Source organism: Armigeres subalbatus, chromosome 2, assembly GCF_024139115.2.
Source record: "Armigeres subalbatus isolate Guangzhou_Male chromosome 2, GZ_Asu_2, whole genome shotgun sequence".
Classification (NCBI taxonomy): domain Eukaryota; kingdom Metazoa; phylum Arthropoda; class Insecta; order Diptera; family Culicidae; genus Armigeres; species Armigeres subalbatus.
In genome coordinates this window covers 13,660,980-13,679,196 of record NC_085140.1, presented here as the reverse complement: position 1 = coordinate 13,679,196, position 18,217 = coordinate 13,660,980, and the positions used below count along the sequence as shown (strand labels likewise).

General features: G+C 47.2%; 1 protein-coding gene across 3 annotated transcripts in view; it reads left to right on the top strand.

Annotated features, from left to right (window-relative positions):
* The window catches only part of LOC134217799 (uncharacterized), a 394,237-nt gene that overhangs the window by 183,558 nt on the left and 192,462 nt on the right, over positions 1-18,217 (top strand). For all 3 annotated transcript variants that reach the window (XM_062696616.1, XM_062696617.1, XM_062696615.1), the window contains exon 3: positions 9,032-9,122. The gene's annotated coding sequence lies outside the window, so the exon portion shown is untranslated. The remainder of the gene's footprint in view (positions 1-9,031; positions 9,123-18,217) is intronic.

Here is an 18,217-nt window from a genome sequence, read left to right as displayed (position 1 = left end):
AAGCGCACTAGCCTAGTCCTGGTGTTGGGTGGAACAAATTTGACCCGACTGACCGAGCGTCTGTTCACCAAGGAGGTGCGGCTCCAACAGCGTCTGTTCTGGCATCCAGCGGCTGAGTATGAAATGCTATTCCCCGGAAGCTATACCTAAGATGGCAGCCCCATCCCGGTGGATAGGGAACCTTGGGCCAACAACCTACTGTTCCCGAAACATCAATTTGTTCGAGAATCCGATAATGAAAGAATACGGACTGATTTTACGGCGACGACTCTTAGCGCGAAACAACGGACACGAATAGGAACATGGAATGTTTTAACCCTAGCCCAGCAGGGTAAATTGGCACAACTTGCCAATGAGGCACGCCGCATGAAGCTTGAGATCCTGGGACTGAGTGAAGTCCGTTGGCCAAACTTTGGAGAACACAGAACGCCGTCGGGACAAGTTCTGCTATACTCTGGTTTACGAGGTGAACACGCTCCCCGACATCGCGGAGTTGGCTTCCTACTAAGCACTCAGGCACACTCTGCGCTTATGAAGTGGGAACCTATAAGTTATAGGATAATCGTTGCCAGATTTAGAACACGGGTCCGAAACCTTACTATAATCCAATGTTATGCGCAAACCGATGCTGCCGATCTGCAAGACAAAGAGAACTTCTACAGTCAACTCAATGCCGTCGTAGATAGCATTCCGAAGGGTGATATCAAGATCTGTTTGGGCGACTTCAATGCAAAGATCGGATCCGACAACTCGAACCATGAGCGCATTATGGGACGCCATGGTCTCGGAGAAATGAGCGAAAACGGAGAGCTGTTCGCAGAATTTTGTGGTAATAACGACATGGTGATCGGGGGATCGCTCTTCCCTCATCGACCGGTTCACAAGGTCACGTGGGTCTCCCGTGACGGCTTTACAGAAAATCAAATCGACCACATCTGCATCAGCCGAAAATGGAAACGGAGCCTTCTTGATGTACGGAATAAACGTAGTGCCGATATCGCGTCTGATCATCACCTCCTCATCGGCGAAATACGCCTGCGCATTGCGCGGATTCGTCGGCAGGAGGAAAGAGTTGGACGACGATTCAACACACGCCGACTGGAAGATGCCACGGTGAAACGGTCCTTCGTTGAAGAACTGGAGACGCGTGCTGCAGATATTCCGGAAGGTGGCAGCGTGGAAGACCAATGGACCGCCATCAAGAATGCCTTCATCGCCACCAGCGAGAACAATCTGGGCGAACTACGCACCCAGAGAAAACAATGGATCACCGATGAGACCTGGAGGAAGATAGAGGAGCGAAGAGAAGCCAAAGCCGCGATAGAGCGATCGAAAACCAGAGGAGCCAAAGTCTTAGCCCGTCAACGATACACGGCTCTTGAGAAGGAAGTAAAACGCTCATGTCGACGGGACAAGCGAGCGTGGGCAGACTCTCTGGCCGACGAAGGAGAGAGAGCCGCCGCAACCGGGGACATTCGCCTCCTCTACGATATCTCACGACGCTTAAGCAGGGCGAAGATGAATGCAACGATGCCTGTGAAAGACGCGAATGATCAGTTATTGACCGACCCAAGTGATCAGCTGAAACGCTGGTTCGAGCACTTCGAACAACTGTTTCAAGTGCCAGCCAGGCCATCACCACCTCGGCATGATCTGCCTAGGATCCGACGTATAACACGCGTCAATACCGAAGCTCCATCACTGTTAGAGATTCAAACAGCCATCCAAAGCATGAAATCGAATAAAACCCCAGGGGTCGACCGCATATCAGCCGAGATGCTCAAAGCTGACCCCATGACATCCGCTCAACTACATTGCATCGTTTATTTCGTAATATCTGGGACACCGCAACTTTCCCGGTCGACTGGATGCAAGGTATCTTAGTGAAGGTGCCCAAAAAGGGTGACCTGACTGTATGCGATAACTGGCGAGGCATTATGTTGCTGTGTACCGTTCTCAAAGTTCTGTGCAAAATTATCCTAGCCCGGGTTCAGGAGAAGATCGATGCGACTCTCCGGCGGCAGCAAGCCGGATTCCGTGCCGGAAGATCCTGTGTGGACCATATTGTCACGCTCCGCATCATTTTTGAGCAGGTCAACGAATTCCAAGAGTCCCTTTACTTGGTATTCATTGACTACGAAAAAGCTTTCGACCGTCTCAATCACGAGAATATGTGGGGCGCCCTGAGACTCAAGGGGGTTCCTGAGAAAATCATCGGCCTCATCGAGGCACAGTACGAGGCCTTCTCGTGTAGAGTGCTGCACAATGAGGTCTTGTCCGACCCTATCCGGGTCGTAGCTGGTGTAAGGCAAAGATGTATTCTATCACCGTTACTGTTCCTCATCGTAATCGATGAGATTCTTAGATGCGATTGACCGTGAACCAAACCGCGGGCTGTTATGGCAGCCTATAACCATGGAGCACCTAAACGACTTCGAATTGGCGGATGACGTTGCACTCCTCGCGCAACGGCGCTCTGATATACAGAGTAAGCTCAACGACCTTGCCGATCGCTCCTCCTCGGCAGGTTTAGTCATCAACGTCAACAAAACCAAATCGTTGGATGTAAACACGGTGACTCCTTCCAGTTTCACAGTAGCCGGGCAACCAGTGGAGAATGATGAAAGCTTCCAATATCTTGGTAGCCAAATGGCGTCAGACGGCGGTACCAAGATCGACATAGGCGCACGGATCAAGAAAGCAAGGGCTGCCTTTGCGAGTTTAAGAAATATCTGAAAAAACAGGCAGATAAGTGAACGCACCAAAATACGAATTTTCAACTCTAACGTGAAATCTGTGCTGTTATACGCTAGCGAAACATGGTGTGTATCAGTGGAGAACACTCAACGGCTGCAGGTGTTCATTAACAGATGCCTGCGGTATATAATTCGGGCCTGGTGGCCTCACAACTGGATCTCAAACAACGAGCTCCATCGTCGTTGTCACCAGAGGCCGATAGCAACAGAAATTCAGGATCGGAAGTGGGGCTGGGTCGGCCACACTCTACGTAGGGGCGGAAACGAAATCTGTAAGCAAGCATTAGATTGGAACCCAGCGGGACATCGCAGCAGAGGCAGACCCAGAGGCTCATGGCGGCGAAGCCTCAATAAAGAAATAAAAGAAGTCGACCGAAATCTAACCTGGCAACAGGTTAAAGCGATAGCCGGGCATCGCTCAGGATGGAGATCTTTCAAGTCGGCCCTTTGTACCACCGGAGGTGTACAGGATCCAAAAGTAAAGTAAGTAAGAAGGGTCAAAAACATTCTCTTGATTGAGAATGTCTTCGAAGCTCCGTGTAACCTGATCCTCAATTGGACTAGTGAGACCTAGACTAAAATTATGGGCACTCTCGAACTGCTGAGCAAGTTTTTGAGCCTTTTCGCCATTTGTTAATAAAATTTTATTTCCTTCCTTAAGCGCTGGAATTGGCTTTTGAGGTTTTTTAAGAATGTTCGTTAATTTCCAAAATGGTTTCGAACTGGGATCCAACATCGAGACATTATTCTCAAAGTTGCTATTTCTCAGAATAGCGAAACGTTTTTTAATTTCATTTTGCAAATCTCGCCAAATAACTTTCAACGCGGGATCGTGAGTTCTTTGGAATTGCCTTCGCCTCACATTTTTAAGACGGATCAGTAGCTGAAGATCGTCGTCAATAATAATGGAGTTGAATTTTATTTCACATTTAGGAATTGCAATGCCTCTGGCTTCGACAGTTAAATTTGTCAAAGATACGAGAGCATTATCAATATCACTTTTGGTATCGAGAGGAATATTAACATCAAAATTCCTATCGATATACGTTTTATATAAGTCCCAATCAGCTCTATGATAATTAAAAGTAGAGCTGATTGGATTATAAATGGCTTCTTGTGAGATTTCAAATGTCACAGGAAGGTGATCAGATTCAAAGTCAGCATGAGTTACCAATTGGCCACACAGGCAAGTAGGCTGCAATGAAGGAAAATTGTCCAAAATTTGTTTCAACAGAAACTCCCAAGGTTTCAAAAACTTTGGTTTCGAACGAAGAAAATAATTTATGTTTGATACGTCTCTTAATGACGATGGCGACCCCACCACAGGCGCTGTCAAGACGATCATTTCTGTAGATAAAATAATTTGGATCTCTTTTAATGGAGAGTTCTGGTTTCAAATAAGTTTCTGTTATAATGGCAATATGCACATTATGAACTGTTAGGAAGTTGAATAATTCATCTTCCTTACCCTTTAGAGAGCGGGCATTCCAATTTAGAACTTTCACACAATTATTTAGATCCATTAAAACGGAGTCCGATAACAATTTTTTGTGTGTACTTTATACCAACCTGAACAGCTTCAGGTATGGTATTTGCTTTGAACATTGCATCAATCATGTGATGCAATTGTTCAGTTAAAAAATCAAAATCGGAAGCAGACATGCTACCTGAATCGGCAACATGACCGTTATTTTCCGTTGGGACATGGGTATAAACCTCATTTTGAAAAGAGAAATTTTGTCTACCAGCAGCGATGTTTGCATACATTCGAAAAATTGGAATTTACTGAAGTGCTTGCTACCCGTTGACGAGCGGCAAAATTTGTTTGTGAATTGTGATGGGTATGAATTGCTCGACCGGTAACTGGTTTCGAAATTTGAGCGTTTGAAAAATGTCTACCCGTCGAATCAAGGATCCGATTGGAATTTTCCGTCATCAATTTTGCACGGGAATTCAAAACTTTTTTGCGTGAAGTGTATTCCCAGAAATTGGATTTATGATTCCCTCACAATTTGCGCACTTAAATTTATTGGAATCTTCTCTCACAGGACAGGCGTCCTTGGCGTGAGAGGTTCCACCACAAATCATGCATTTAGCATCCATGTGACAATGTTTGGTTCCATGACCCCACTTTTGGCACTTACGGCACTGGGTGGGGTTTTGGAAATTTCCCCCAGGCCTGCGGAAATGTTCCCATGTAACACGGACATGAGACATAATACAGGCCTTTTCCAAACTTTTCATATTATTTAGTTCACTTTTGTTAAAATGAACTAAATAAAACTCTTGAGAAATGCCCCTCTGGGAAGCACCAGAGTGGGATTTCTTTTTCATCTTAATTACTTGGACTGATGGATATCCAAGTAATTGAGAAATTTCAATTTCAATCTCATACAGTGATTTGTCATCACTGGGGAGACCTTTCAAGACGACTTTGAACAATCGCTCAGTTTTGTCGTCGTATGTGAAGAATTTATGACGCTTCTCAGTTAAATACTGAAGAAGACGTTTGCGATCGTCAAAGGATCCCGGCAAAACGCGGCAGTCACCCTTCCTAGCAATCTGAAATGAAACCTTGATCCCCTGAAGGTTACTCAAGATTTCATTCCGAAAGCCAGAAAACTCGGCAACAGATACCACAATTGGCGGAATCCGTTGTTTCTTCGCATGATTCGAATCACCTGGGCTAGAGGTAGATTTGATTTGCTCAATTTCATCATTAATTAAATCGAACTGATTGCTCAGCTTCCTTCTATTTTTTCCGCGCTTTGGCAGGACGGTCTTGAAACCTTGTTTCTTAGAAGGAAGTGGAGAATTCAAAGACTCCCCCTTCCTCTTGTTTTTATTAATACTCGTTGCTGAGCGTGGAGACGTGACCTTCTAAGAGGTTTTTTTTTCCAGAACGGTGTCCCTGCCGGATTATCACCGCTTGTCGGAATTTTACTTCCGCAAACGGGTCCAACGTAAAACGAAGGCGCGGGTCCTTGCAAAGATCGTAACGGGATCAGTGGGTACAAATAGCGCTGAGAAGCACTGTTGAAATGAAAATAGTTTCGGGTAGTATTAAAAACTTCCTTCCGCAACTCGGAGACGAGCCAGCCTCGGGCTGCAAGTCTCCTAAATAAAGACAAAAAAAAAACTTCCTTCCGCAAAGAGAGAAAGAACCGCACAGCACGAAAGCACGATGCGGTCTGTTGTTGTTGTTGTGTTCTTCTTATTGACATTACATCACCTAGTGGGACATTACTGTCTTGCAACTTAGCAATTCCACAGTTGCGAAATTCCTAAGCCATTTTGCATTCTTATATCATAAGGCTAACACGATAATACATTTATGCCCATGCAAGTCGAGAAAATTTCCAATCCTAAAATTTCCTAGTCCAATTTGAAGATGCACAAGTCCCAAACCTTATATGTCATAAATCGGAAAAAATATTTTTTATTCCCACTTTGAGAGGGATTAACCATTAAGCCGAATACATCTTAAAAAGCGCTTTAACTTACTGATAAAATATCTGGATGACATCATTACGCTAAATTGCCTTTTTTTAAATACCATTAATTTAACGCACTAAAACACTATTTCACTCTAAATGGATCTAGAAATTTACTCTGCAGATTAGTAGTGTGACATATTTTTAACAGTTGTTCACCATTGCAAAAAATTGGCAGCGGTGCGCAAGTCTATTTTTCTTAAAAGATACCCTCTGATCCTTGACAGGTGATATTATTTTGTAATCAAAATTCACAATAAAAGAGATCTGAACATTTTTAGAAAAATGTAATTACCTCAAATAAAACTTAAGTCAACACTCTTTGAATTCCAATGCGCTGAATATATTGAACGGAAAATGCGTCACGTTGGTTGCTTACTCGCAACAATCAACAACAATGATTTTCCACATCAAGCGGATCGACCGAAACTCCGGAAAATGTTTGTGTTAAAACGAATTAGTGATAAATGCTTATTAATTGCTTTCATATCAAGTCATTGCTATAAACAATTGCACAATTATTCACCTCTGATGAGTGATTTGCAAATTTCTGATCTACTAAATCATTTAGGCGATGGTTACCACAAGTTAATAGCATTGATCATCCTTTCAGAGAAGCCTTAAACACTTCTCCTAAACTGTAGCCCCCTCCATTTCGCAAGATGATTAATAGATCAATAACGTCCCACTCCAAAGCTGTTGAAGGCTCCAGGCATCCAGCCATGAACTCCCCGGGCCACTTGTCCTCAAGCAAGCCAACTAAGTGAGGGTGTCACTTTCAAACTCGACGAGGAAGGATTCACGCTGACTTGGTCTTCCAAGTCTTCCACACGCTCGAAAGCAATTAATAATAATACGACTTCCCGTTCGACCTTCCCGTTTCGTCTCGCTTGTCTTGCACAATGATGATGACAAGTGTTTTCGTTTCCTCGGTCGGTATGTTTTTTTTTGCGCCGTTCCCACTTACCAGCGCTGGCTGCTGGTTGACCACTATCGGACAGCTGTTTTGGGAGGACCACCAACCGGACCGAATGACCACCGACCGCACCCCACACACACACACCACATTATTGGCCGCCAAACTCCACTCAGTTTCAGTTTCTACCGGGTGGATGAGTCTGTGTGGTGGCAATTCAGCTTATTACCGAACTACAACATCATTATCTGTTTTCCGTCATCTCTTCCAGCAGCCAACTCTGCTGCGGTTTGGAGCCATCATCATCGCATCGGTAGCACTTTCGCATTGAGATGAGATGCGCTGCGATGATTCTGCTGCTCAAAGCGAAGTGCTTACGTTTAATTAACGGGGTGCGAGTGATCTAAATTTGAAAATTTTACATCTCCATTTCCGTTCTACTCTTGCTATCAGGGAATCTACAGATAGTGGTCTAGACGACGGCAATGTGGCACAAGATCAAAGATAGTATTTTATAATGGGACGAAGTTCCTTTACTAACCTGGATCTGGAGCTACCGAAATTCCGACCAAAAACATAAAGTATGTATTACCCGTTATTTTGATTGTCATCCGTATGCTGAAAGTCGAACAGATAGCATATGATGATACTTTTTATGACTCAAACAACGATGATCGAACGTGAAATTGTAAGTCTGCTGTGATATATGACGATTCTTGCCAATCGAGATGGGCAAAATTCGCTAATATTGCAAACCACAAGCAGCAAATGGGGTCGCTTGGATGATCAAATCGATGTTTATAGTTGCTGCTTTTGAATAGATGGCTTTTGGAAAGATAGCGATGGCAATAAAATAAAGTATACGAAACTCGAATATGCGATTATTAAACAGATACTGTAGTAATATTTATTCAACAGATGCGATATTTCAATATGGGTCACCGAACACAAAAAAATATCTCGATTGTTTGTTAGCAAGTTTATTGGTAACTGCGATTCAAAGTCAAATCTCAGAAACTTAATTTCAGGTTTGTAAAAAGATGCAATCTATTCTAATAATTGTTAATAAGATGCAAAGTGTTGTGTTCACAATTAGTATTTCGTTTCTTAATGTAAAAGTTCAAATTTTGTTTCATCAAAAGAATTCAAAACACAGAAGATGCTGTCAAGTAGGAAATAAAATATAAATTAGTGGAAGTAGAAATGAACATCTATTAGTTCTCAGAAAATAATAAAGTGTGTCGTATAGCTTTCCTCGAAAATTAGGCAATATGAATGGTAATGCGCTCTTTCAATCTCAAGTAATCATTTAAGCTGAAATTCCTTCGGTGTTTTTTTTTCTTCGTCCAACCAACAATAAGTAATGTTGTCTAGTCAATGGTTTTTTCCTTCCCAACTTGCAAATTACTTGTATAGGCCGCAAAATTGGCAACGACAGTCAGCATTTCTGCGGTCTCTAGCGAGGGGCTTCCTTTTTTACTCTATTTGCGTCTTCGTGGGTTTGGCTCTGCCCTCTTCGGATGGCGCCTTCTTGAACAGAACAAAAAATAAATAAAATAAAGTAAAAACACGACGCAAGTAGGTATCCGACGACGCGACGTTTGGGGCAAATCAATTTTATTAGCTTTCACCAATTTGGTTGGACGTTCCGTTTAGTTCGTACATTGAGCGGGAAAATCACCGGAGTGCCAGACGACAATTTATCCGGCGGGCAACTCCGGGCCCGTCCTTGGCTTTAAGACAAAAAAACAACAACTGAACGTCAACGGTCGAGTGGTAGACGGTCCTAACAGCAATACTTAATAGGATAAATTGAAATGAACGAGCATTCACTGATTACGCCCGTTTCTCACTTTTTCTTACAGATTGGACAAGTTCGGTTTCGCTAGACGGAGCTCGCCCCAAGTTGCTGGTGGCTTCGAAAGAAGCTGAGGTCAACACTCGCAGACGCAAAAGGTAAGCAATCGATTAGATGGTGGACACATTGTCACATTGCTGGCAGATTCGACGGTAGTAATTTTTCACCACAATTTAAAGTCAGTTCAGTAACTGAAAGCGGAAAAAACTCACTTTTATATCAGATTTGACCTCATTAAATAAACCAAGCATGAAGTAGTATAAATTATGGGTCAATTAAATATAATCATAAGTTAGAACGCTATAGCTGGCGCTTTAGGGGCGTGTGCTGGTTGAGAGGATTGGCGACCGAGAGTATTTCATCATAGTATGAGGAATATATCTTTTACGCTCATTTACGATTTCGCAGGTTTTGATTACACGCAAAAAAAAAAGCGTTCCCGAATTCGTGAACCAGCACAAATACACCGTGATTTAATTTATGGATTTAAGGGCAGCAGGGACTATGTCCAAGGGCTTGACGATCCCTCCCCAGGCCATCTGCGAGTTGTGGGGCTTGCCTAGGATGTGGTGGGGTTTGACAGTGGGCCCTGTTAAACCTCTATAAAAAGCTGCATGTATCCGCAAGTAGGCCCCACCAAAGCGACCGTGTGCCGCTCAAAGCGCACAAGCCCAAGTCCTGGTGTTAGGTGGGACGCTAAACAGCCCTGACACGACGGCCCTCCGACGAGACAGGAGGTTTGCGCAGGCCCAATAAGCCGCCTAGAAAACCAATCATTACGAACAATATAAGAGATAATGCGACTCGATATAATCGGCAAAGACCTAGGCGACGAATACAGGATCACGATTGGAAGCTTGGAACATGGAATTGCAAGTCGCTAGGTTTCGCAGGTTGCGACAGGATGATCTACGATGAATTACATCCCCGCAACTTCGACGTCGTGGCACTGCAGGAGATTTGCTGGACAGGACAGAAAGTGTGGAAAAGCGGGCATCGAGCGGCTACCTTCTACCAAAGCTGTGGCACCACCAACGAGCTGGGAACCGGCTTCATAGTGCTGGGTAAGATGCGCCAACGCGTGATTGGGTGGCAGCCAATCAACGCAAGGATGTGCAAGCTGAGGATTAAAGGCCGTTTCTTCAACTATAGCATCATCAACGTGCACTGCCCACACGAAGGGAGACCCGACGACGAGAAAGAAGCGTTCTACGCACAGCTGGAGCAGACATACGATGGATGCCCACTGCGGGACGTTAAAATCATCATCGGTGACATGAACGCACAGGTAGGAAGGAGGAAATGTATAGACCGGTCATCGGACCGGATAGTCTGCACACCGTATCGAATGACAACGGCCAACGATGCATAAACTTCGCAGCCTCCCGCGGAATGGTAGTCCGAAGCACCTTCTTTCCCCGCAAAATATCCACAAGGCCACATGGAAATCACCTAACCAAGAAACGGAAAACCAAATCGACCACGTTCTAATCGACGGTAAATTCTTCTCCGACATCACGAACGTCCGCACTTACCGCAGTGCGAATATTGAATCCGACCACTACCTCGTTGCAGTATGCCTGCGCTCAAAACTCTCGACGGTGTACAACACGCGTCGAAGTCGGACGCCGCGGCTTAATATCGGGCGGCTACGAGACGGTAGACTAGCCCAAGAATACGCGCAGCAGCTGGAAGTGGCACTCCCAACGGAAGAGCAGCTAGGTGCAGCGTCTCTTGAAGATGGCTGGAGAGATATTCGATCCGCCATTGGTAGCACCGCAACCGCTGCACTTGGCACGGTGCCCCGGATCAGAGAAACGACTGGTATGACGGCGAATGTGAGCAGTTAGTGGAAGAGAAGAATGCAGCATGGGCGAGATTGCTGCAACACCGCACGAGGGCGAACGAGGCACGATATAAACGGGTGCGGAACGGACAAAACTCGATTTTTCGGAGGAAAAGCGACAGCAGGAAGATCGAGACCGTGAAGAGACGGAGCAACTGTACCGCGCTAATAACACACGAAAGTTCTATGAGAAGTTGAACCGTTCACGTAAGGGCCACGTGCCACAGCCTGATATGTGTAAGGATATAAACGGGAACCTTCTTACGAACGAGCGTGAGGTGATCCAAAGGTGGCGGCAGCACTACGAAGAACACCTGAATGGCGATGTGGCAGACGAAGATGGCGGTATGGTGATGGACCTGGGAGAACGCGCGCAGGACATAATTTTCCTGGCTCCGGATCTCCAGGAAATCCAGGAGGAGATTGGCCGGCTGAAGAACAACAAAGCCCCTGGGGTTGACCAACTACCAGGAGAGCTATTTAAACACGGTGGTGAGGCACTGGCTAGAGCGCTGCACTGGGTCATTACCAAGATTTGGGAGGAGGAAGTTTTGCCGCAGGAGTGGATGGAAGGTGTCGTGTCCCATCTACAAAAGGGCGCTAAGCTGGATTGTAGCAACTACCGCGCAATCACATTGCTGAACGCCGCCTACAAGGTACTCTCCCAAATTTTATGCCGTCGACTAGCACCAGCTGCAAGGGAGTTCGTGGGGCAGTACCAGGCGGGTTTTATGGGCGAACGCTCCACCACGGACCAGGTGTTCGCCATTCGCCAAGTACTGCAGAAATGCCGCGAATACAACGTGCCCACATCATCTATTTATCGACTTCAAAGCCGCATATGATACAATCGATCGGGACCAGCTATGGCAGCTAATGCACGAACACGGTTTTCCGGATAAACTGATACGGTTGATCAAGGCTACGATGGATCGGGTGATGTGCGTAGTTCGAGTTTCAGGGGCATTCTCGAGTCCCTTCGAAACTCGCAGAGGGTTACGGCAAGGTGATGGTCTTTCGTGTTTGCTATTCAACATCGCTTTGGAAGGGTAATACGAAGAGCAGGGATTAACACGAGTGGTACAATTTTCAATAAGTCCGTCCAGCTATTTGGTTTCGCCGACGACATAGATATTATGGCACGTAACTTTGAGAAGATGGAGGAAGCTTACATCAGACTGAAGAGGGAAGCTAAGCGGATCGGACTAGTCATCAACACGTCGAAGACGAAGTACATGATAGGGAGAGGTTCAAGAGAAGACAATGTGAGCCACCCACCGCGAGTTTGCATCGGTGGTGACGAAATCGAGGTGGTAGAAGAATTTGTGTACTTGGGCTCACTGGTGACTGCCGAAAATGACACCAGCAGAGAAATTCGGAGACGCATAGTGGCTGGAAATCGTACGTACTTTGGACTCCGCAAGACGCTCCGATCGAATAGAGTTCGCCGCCGTACCAAACTGACAATCTACAAAACGCTCATTAGACCGGTAGTCCTCTACGGACACGAGACCTGGACGATGCTCGTGGAGGACCAACGCGCACTTGGAGTTTTCGAAAGGAAAGTGCTGCGTACCATCTATGGTGGGGTGCAGATGGCGGACGGTACGTGGAGGAGGCGAATGAACCACGAATTGCATCAGCTGTTGGGAGAACCATCCATCGTTCACACCGCGAAAATCGGACGACTGCGATGGGCCGGGCACGTAGCCAGAATGTCGGACAGTAACCCGGTGAAAATGGTTCTCGACAACGATCCGACGGGCACAAGAAGGCGAGGTGCGCAGCGGGCAAGGTGGATCGATCAGGTGGAAGATGACTTGCGGACCCTCCGTAGACTGCGTGGTTGGCGACGTGTAGCCATGGACCGAGCCGAATGGAGGAGACTCTTATATACCGCACAGGCCACTTCGGCCTTAGTCTGAATAAATAAATAAATTAATTTATGGATTCGGGAACACCAGTCACGTTATCCAGAACGTTCCAGAAAACGTGACTGTATTCCCGAATCCGTGACTCTTGTTCTCAAAAAAATACACCGTGAACTCGTTAGTTCACGAATTCATGAACGCTTTTTTTTTGTGTGTAGCCACGGATAATTGATCATCTTTGTAATGCTCATATACCTACATATGTTTTTCGTATGCAACACCTACTCATTATCCCACAAACTTTCAAACATAGGAAGAACTAATCATACCAAGAAACCTAGTTTTTTTGGGGGATCAGGAAGAATTCTAATAAACGGAAACTTTGATACTGTGTTGTTCTGAGGCGTTCATAGTGGATTCCCTAGTCGTCTGAGTTTCATTAAGGGAGACTTACTCACCTGGTGTGGCCGACTCAGTTCCACTCCCGTTCCCGAATTTCACTTGCTATCGGCCTTTGGTAATAATGACTATTAGGGGCTCGTTGTTTGAGATCCAGTTGTGAGGCCACCAGGCACGAATTATGTACCGCAGGCATCTGTTGATAAACACCTGCACTGCCTGTAACCGCATATCTGTCCCATCTTTGCTGGGTTGTCTCTTCGTATGGGCTAGATATACGATTACAGGCAGTGTAGTCTTTTAATGTTCTCCACTGATAATTAAGTGATGAACTTTGTACAAACCTTAAAAATCACTTGTCATAAGACGAGCTTGTACAATCCCATTTAATTCCACCACTTAATTGTATCTTGACAGATACGTATTTCGACCTCAACAGTAAGGTCGTCTTCAGTGTCTCGTACTTAAAAATCACTTTAATAAAGAATTTTAAAAAAATCTCCACTGATACGCTAGCGTATAGCAGCACAGATTTCACGTTAGAATTAAACATTCAGATTTTCGTACGATCGATTATCCGCCTGTTATTCCAAATATTTCATAAATTAGCAAAGGCAGTCCTTGCTTTCTTGGTCCGGGCGCCTATGTCGATCTTGATACCGCCGTCTGACGCCATTTGGCTACCAAGATATTGGACGCTTTAAAGATTCTCCACTGTTTGCCCGGCTATTGTGAAGCTGGAAGGGGTCGTTGTGTTCACATCAAACGAATTGATTTTGTTGACGTTGATTACTGAACCAACCGAAGAGGAGCGTTCGGCAATGTCATTGAGTTTACTGTGGTTATCGGAGCGCCGTTGAGCTGGGAGTTGAACGTCACACGCCAAATCGTAGCCGTTTATTCCGGAGGAATTCCTGGAGGAACTTGCAGAGGAATTCCTGGAGGAAATCCTGGAGGAACATCCGGAGGAATTCCTGGAGGAACTTCCGGAGGAATTCCTGGAGGAACTTCCGGAGGAATTCCTGGAGGAACTTCTGGAAGAATTGCTGAACGAACTTCTGGAGGAATTGCTGAAGGAAGTTCTGGAGGAATTGCTGAAGTAACTTCCAGAAATTCCTGAAGACTCTTCTGGAGGAATTCCTGGAGGAACTTGCCGAGAAATTCCTGGAGGAATTCCTGGAGGAACTTCCGGAGGAATTCCTGGAGGAACTTCCGGAGGAATTCCTGGAGGAACTTCCGGAGGAATTCCTGGAGGAACTTCCGGAGGAATTCCTGGAGGAACTTCCGGAGGAATTCCTGGAGGAACTTCCGGAGGAATTCATGGAGGAACTTCCGGAGGAATTCCTGGAGGAACTTCCGGAGGAACTTCCGGAGGAACTTCCGGAGGAATTCCTGGAGGAACTTCCGGAGGAATTCCTGGAGGAACTTCCGGAGGAATTCCTGGAGGAACTTCCGGAGGAATTCCTGGAGGAACTTCCGGAGGAATTCCTGGAGGAACTTCGGAGGAATTCCTGGAGGAACTTCCGGAGGAATTCCTGGAGGAACTTCCGGAGGAATTCCTGGAGGAACTTCCGGAGGAATTCCTGGAGGAACTTCCGGAGGAATTCCTGGAGGAACTTCCGGAGGAATTCCTGGAGGAACTTCCGGAGGAATTCCTGGAGGATTTTCCGGAGGAATTCCTGGAGGAACTTCCGGAGGAATTCCTGGAGGAACTTCCGGAGGAATTCCTGAAAGAACTTCCGGAGGAATTCCTGAAAGAACTTCCGGAGGAATTCCTGAAAGAACTTCCGGAGGAATTCCTGGAGGAACTTCCGGAGGAATTCCTGGAGGAACTTCCGGAGGAATTCCTGGAGGAACTTCCGGAGGAATTCCTGGAGGAACTTCCGGAGGAATTCCTGGAGGAACTTCCGGAGGAATTCCTGGAGGAACTTCCGGAGGAATTCCTGGAGGAACTTCCGGAGGAATTCCTGGAGGAACTTCCGGAGGAATTCCTGGAGGAACTTTTGGAGGAATTCCCGGAGGAACTTCTAGAGGAATTCCTGGAGGAACTTCCGGAGGAATTCCTGGAGGAACTTCCGGAGGAATTCCTGGAGGAACTTCCGGAGGAATTCCTGGAGGAACTTCCGGAGGAATTCCTGGAGGAACTTCCGGAGGAATTCCTGGAGGAACTTCCGGAGGAATTCCTGGAGGAACTTCGGCAGGAATTCCTGGAGGAACTTCCGGAGGAATTCCTGGAGGAACTTCCGGAGGAATTCCTGGAGGAACTTCCGGAGGAATTCCTGGAGGAACTTCCGGAGGAATTCCTGGAGGAACTTCCGGAGGAATTCCTGGAGGAACTTCCGGAGGAATTCCTGGAGGAACTTCTGGAGGAATTCCTCGAGGAACTTCCGGAGGAATTCCTGGAGGAACTTCCGGAGGAATTCCTGGAGGAACTTCCGGAGGAATTCCTGGAGGAACTTCCGGAGGAATTCCTGGAGGAACTTCCGGAGGAATTCCTGGAGGAACTTCCGGAGGAATTCCTGGAGGAACTTCCGGAGGAATTCCTGGAGGAACTTCCGGAGGAATTCCTGGAGGAACTTCCGGAGGAATTCCTGGAGGAACTTCCGGAGGAATTCCTGGAGGAACTTCCGGAGGAATTCCGGAGGAATTCCTGGAGGAACTTCCGGAGGAATTCCTGGAGGAACTTCCGGAGGAATTCCTGGAGGAACTTCCGGAGGAATTCCTGGAGGAACTTCCGGAGGAATTCCTGGAGGAACTTCCGGAGGAATTCCTGGAGGAACTTCCGGAGGAATTCCTGGAGGAACTTCCGGAGGACTTCCTGGCGGAACTTCAGGAGGAATCCCTCGAGGAACTTCCGGAGGAATTCCTGGAGGAACTTCCGGAGGAATTCCTGGAGGAACTTCCGGAGGAATTCCTGGAGGAACTTCCGGAGGAATTCCTGGAGGAACTTCCGGAGGAATTCCTGGAGGAACTTCCGGAGGAATTCCTGGAGGAACTTCCGGAGGAATTCCTGGAGGAACTTCCGGAGGAATTCCTGGAGGAACTTCCGGAGGAATTCCTGGAGGAACTTCCGGAGGAATTCCTGGAGGAACTTCCGGAGGAATTCCTGGAGGAACTTCCGGAGGAATTCCTGGAGGAACTTCCGGAGGAATTCCTGGAGGAACTTCCGGAGGAATTCCTGGAGGAACTTCCGGAGGAATTCCTGGAGGAATTCCTGGAGGAACTTCCGGAGGAATTCCTGGAAGAACTTCCGGAGGAATTCCTGGAGGATTTTTTGGAGGAATTGCTGGAGGAACTTCCGGAGGAATTCCTGGAGGAACTTCCGGAGGAATTCCTGGAGGAACTTCCGGAGGAATTCCTGGAGGAACTTCCGGAGGAATTCCTGGAGGAACTTCCGGAGGAATTCCTGGAGGAACTTCCGGAGGAATTTCTGGAGGAACTTCCGGAGGAATTCCTGGAGGAACTTCCGGAGGGATTCCTGGAGGAACTTCCGGAGGAATTCCGGAGGAATTCCTGGAGGAACTTCCGGAGGAATTCCTGGAGGAACTTCCGGAGGAATTCCTGGAGGAACTTCCGGAGGAATTCCTGGAGGAACTTCCGGAGGAATTCCTGGAGGAACTTCCGGAGGAATTCCTGGAGAACTCCGGAGGAATTCCTGGAGGAACTTCTGGAGGAATGCCTGGAGGAACTTCCGGAGGAATTCCTGGAGGAACTTCCGGAGGAATTCCTGGAGGAACTTCCGGAGGAATTCCTGGAGGAACTTCCGGAGGAATTCCTGGAGGAACTTCCGGAGGAATTCCTGGAGGAACTTCCGGAGGAATTCCTGGAGGAACTTCCGGAGGAATTCCTGGAGGAACTTCCGGAGGAATTCCTGGAGGAATTCCTGGAGGAACTTCCGGAGGAATTCCTGGAAGAACTTCCGGAGGAATTCCTGGAGGATTTTTTGGAGGAATTGCTGGAGGAACTTCCGGAGGAATTCCTGGAGTAACTTCCGAGGAATTCCTGGAGGAACTTTCGGAGGAATTCCTGGAGGAACTTCGGAGGAATTCCTGGAGGAACTTCGGAGGAATTCCTGGAGGAACTTCCGGAGGAATTTCTGGAGGAACTTCCGGAGGAATTCCTGGAGGAACTTCCGGAGGGATTCCTGGAGGAACTTCCGGAGGAATTCCGGAGGAATTCCTGGAGGAACTTCCGGAGGAATTCCTGGAGGAACTTCCGGAGGAATTCCTGGAGGAACTTCCGGAGGAATTCCTGGAGGAACTTCCGGAGGAATTCCTGGAGGAACTTCCGGAGGAATTCCTGGAGGAACTTCCGGAGGAATTCCTGGAGGAACTTCCGGAGGAATTCCTGGAGGAACTTCCGGAGGAATTCCTGGAGGAACTTCCGGAGGAATTCCTGGAGGAACTTCCGGAGGAATTCCTGGAGGAACTTCCGGAGGAATTCCTGGAGGAACTTCCGGAGGAATTCCTGGAGGAACTTCCGGAGGAATTCCTGGAGGAACTTCCGGAGGAATTCCTGGAGGAACTTCCGGAGGAATTCCTGGAGGAACTTCCGGGGGAATTCCTGGAGGAACTTCCGGAGGAATTCCTAGAGGAACTTCCGGAGGAATTCCTGGAGGAACTTCCGGAGGAATTCCTGGAGGAACTTCCGGAGGAATTCCTGGAGGAACTTCGGAGGAATTCCTGGAGGAACTTCCGGAGGAATTCCTGGAGGAACTTCCGGAGGAATTCCTGGAGGAACTTCCGGAGGAATTCCTGGAGGAACTTCCGGAGGAATTCCTGGAGGAACTTCCGGAGGAATTCCTGGAGGAACTTCCGGAGGAATTCCTGGAGGAACTTCCGGAGGAATTCCTGGAGGAACTTCCGGAGGAATTCCTGGAGGAACTTCCGGAGGAATTCCTGGAGGAACTTCCGGTTGAATTCCTGGAGGAACTTCCGGAGGAATTCCTGGAGGAACTTCCGGAGGAATTCCTGGAGGAACTTCCGGAGGAATTCCTGGAGGAACTTCCGGAGGAATTCCTGGAGGAACTTCCGGAGGAATTCCTGGAGGAACTTCCGGAGGAATTCCTGGAGGAACT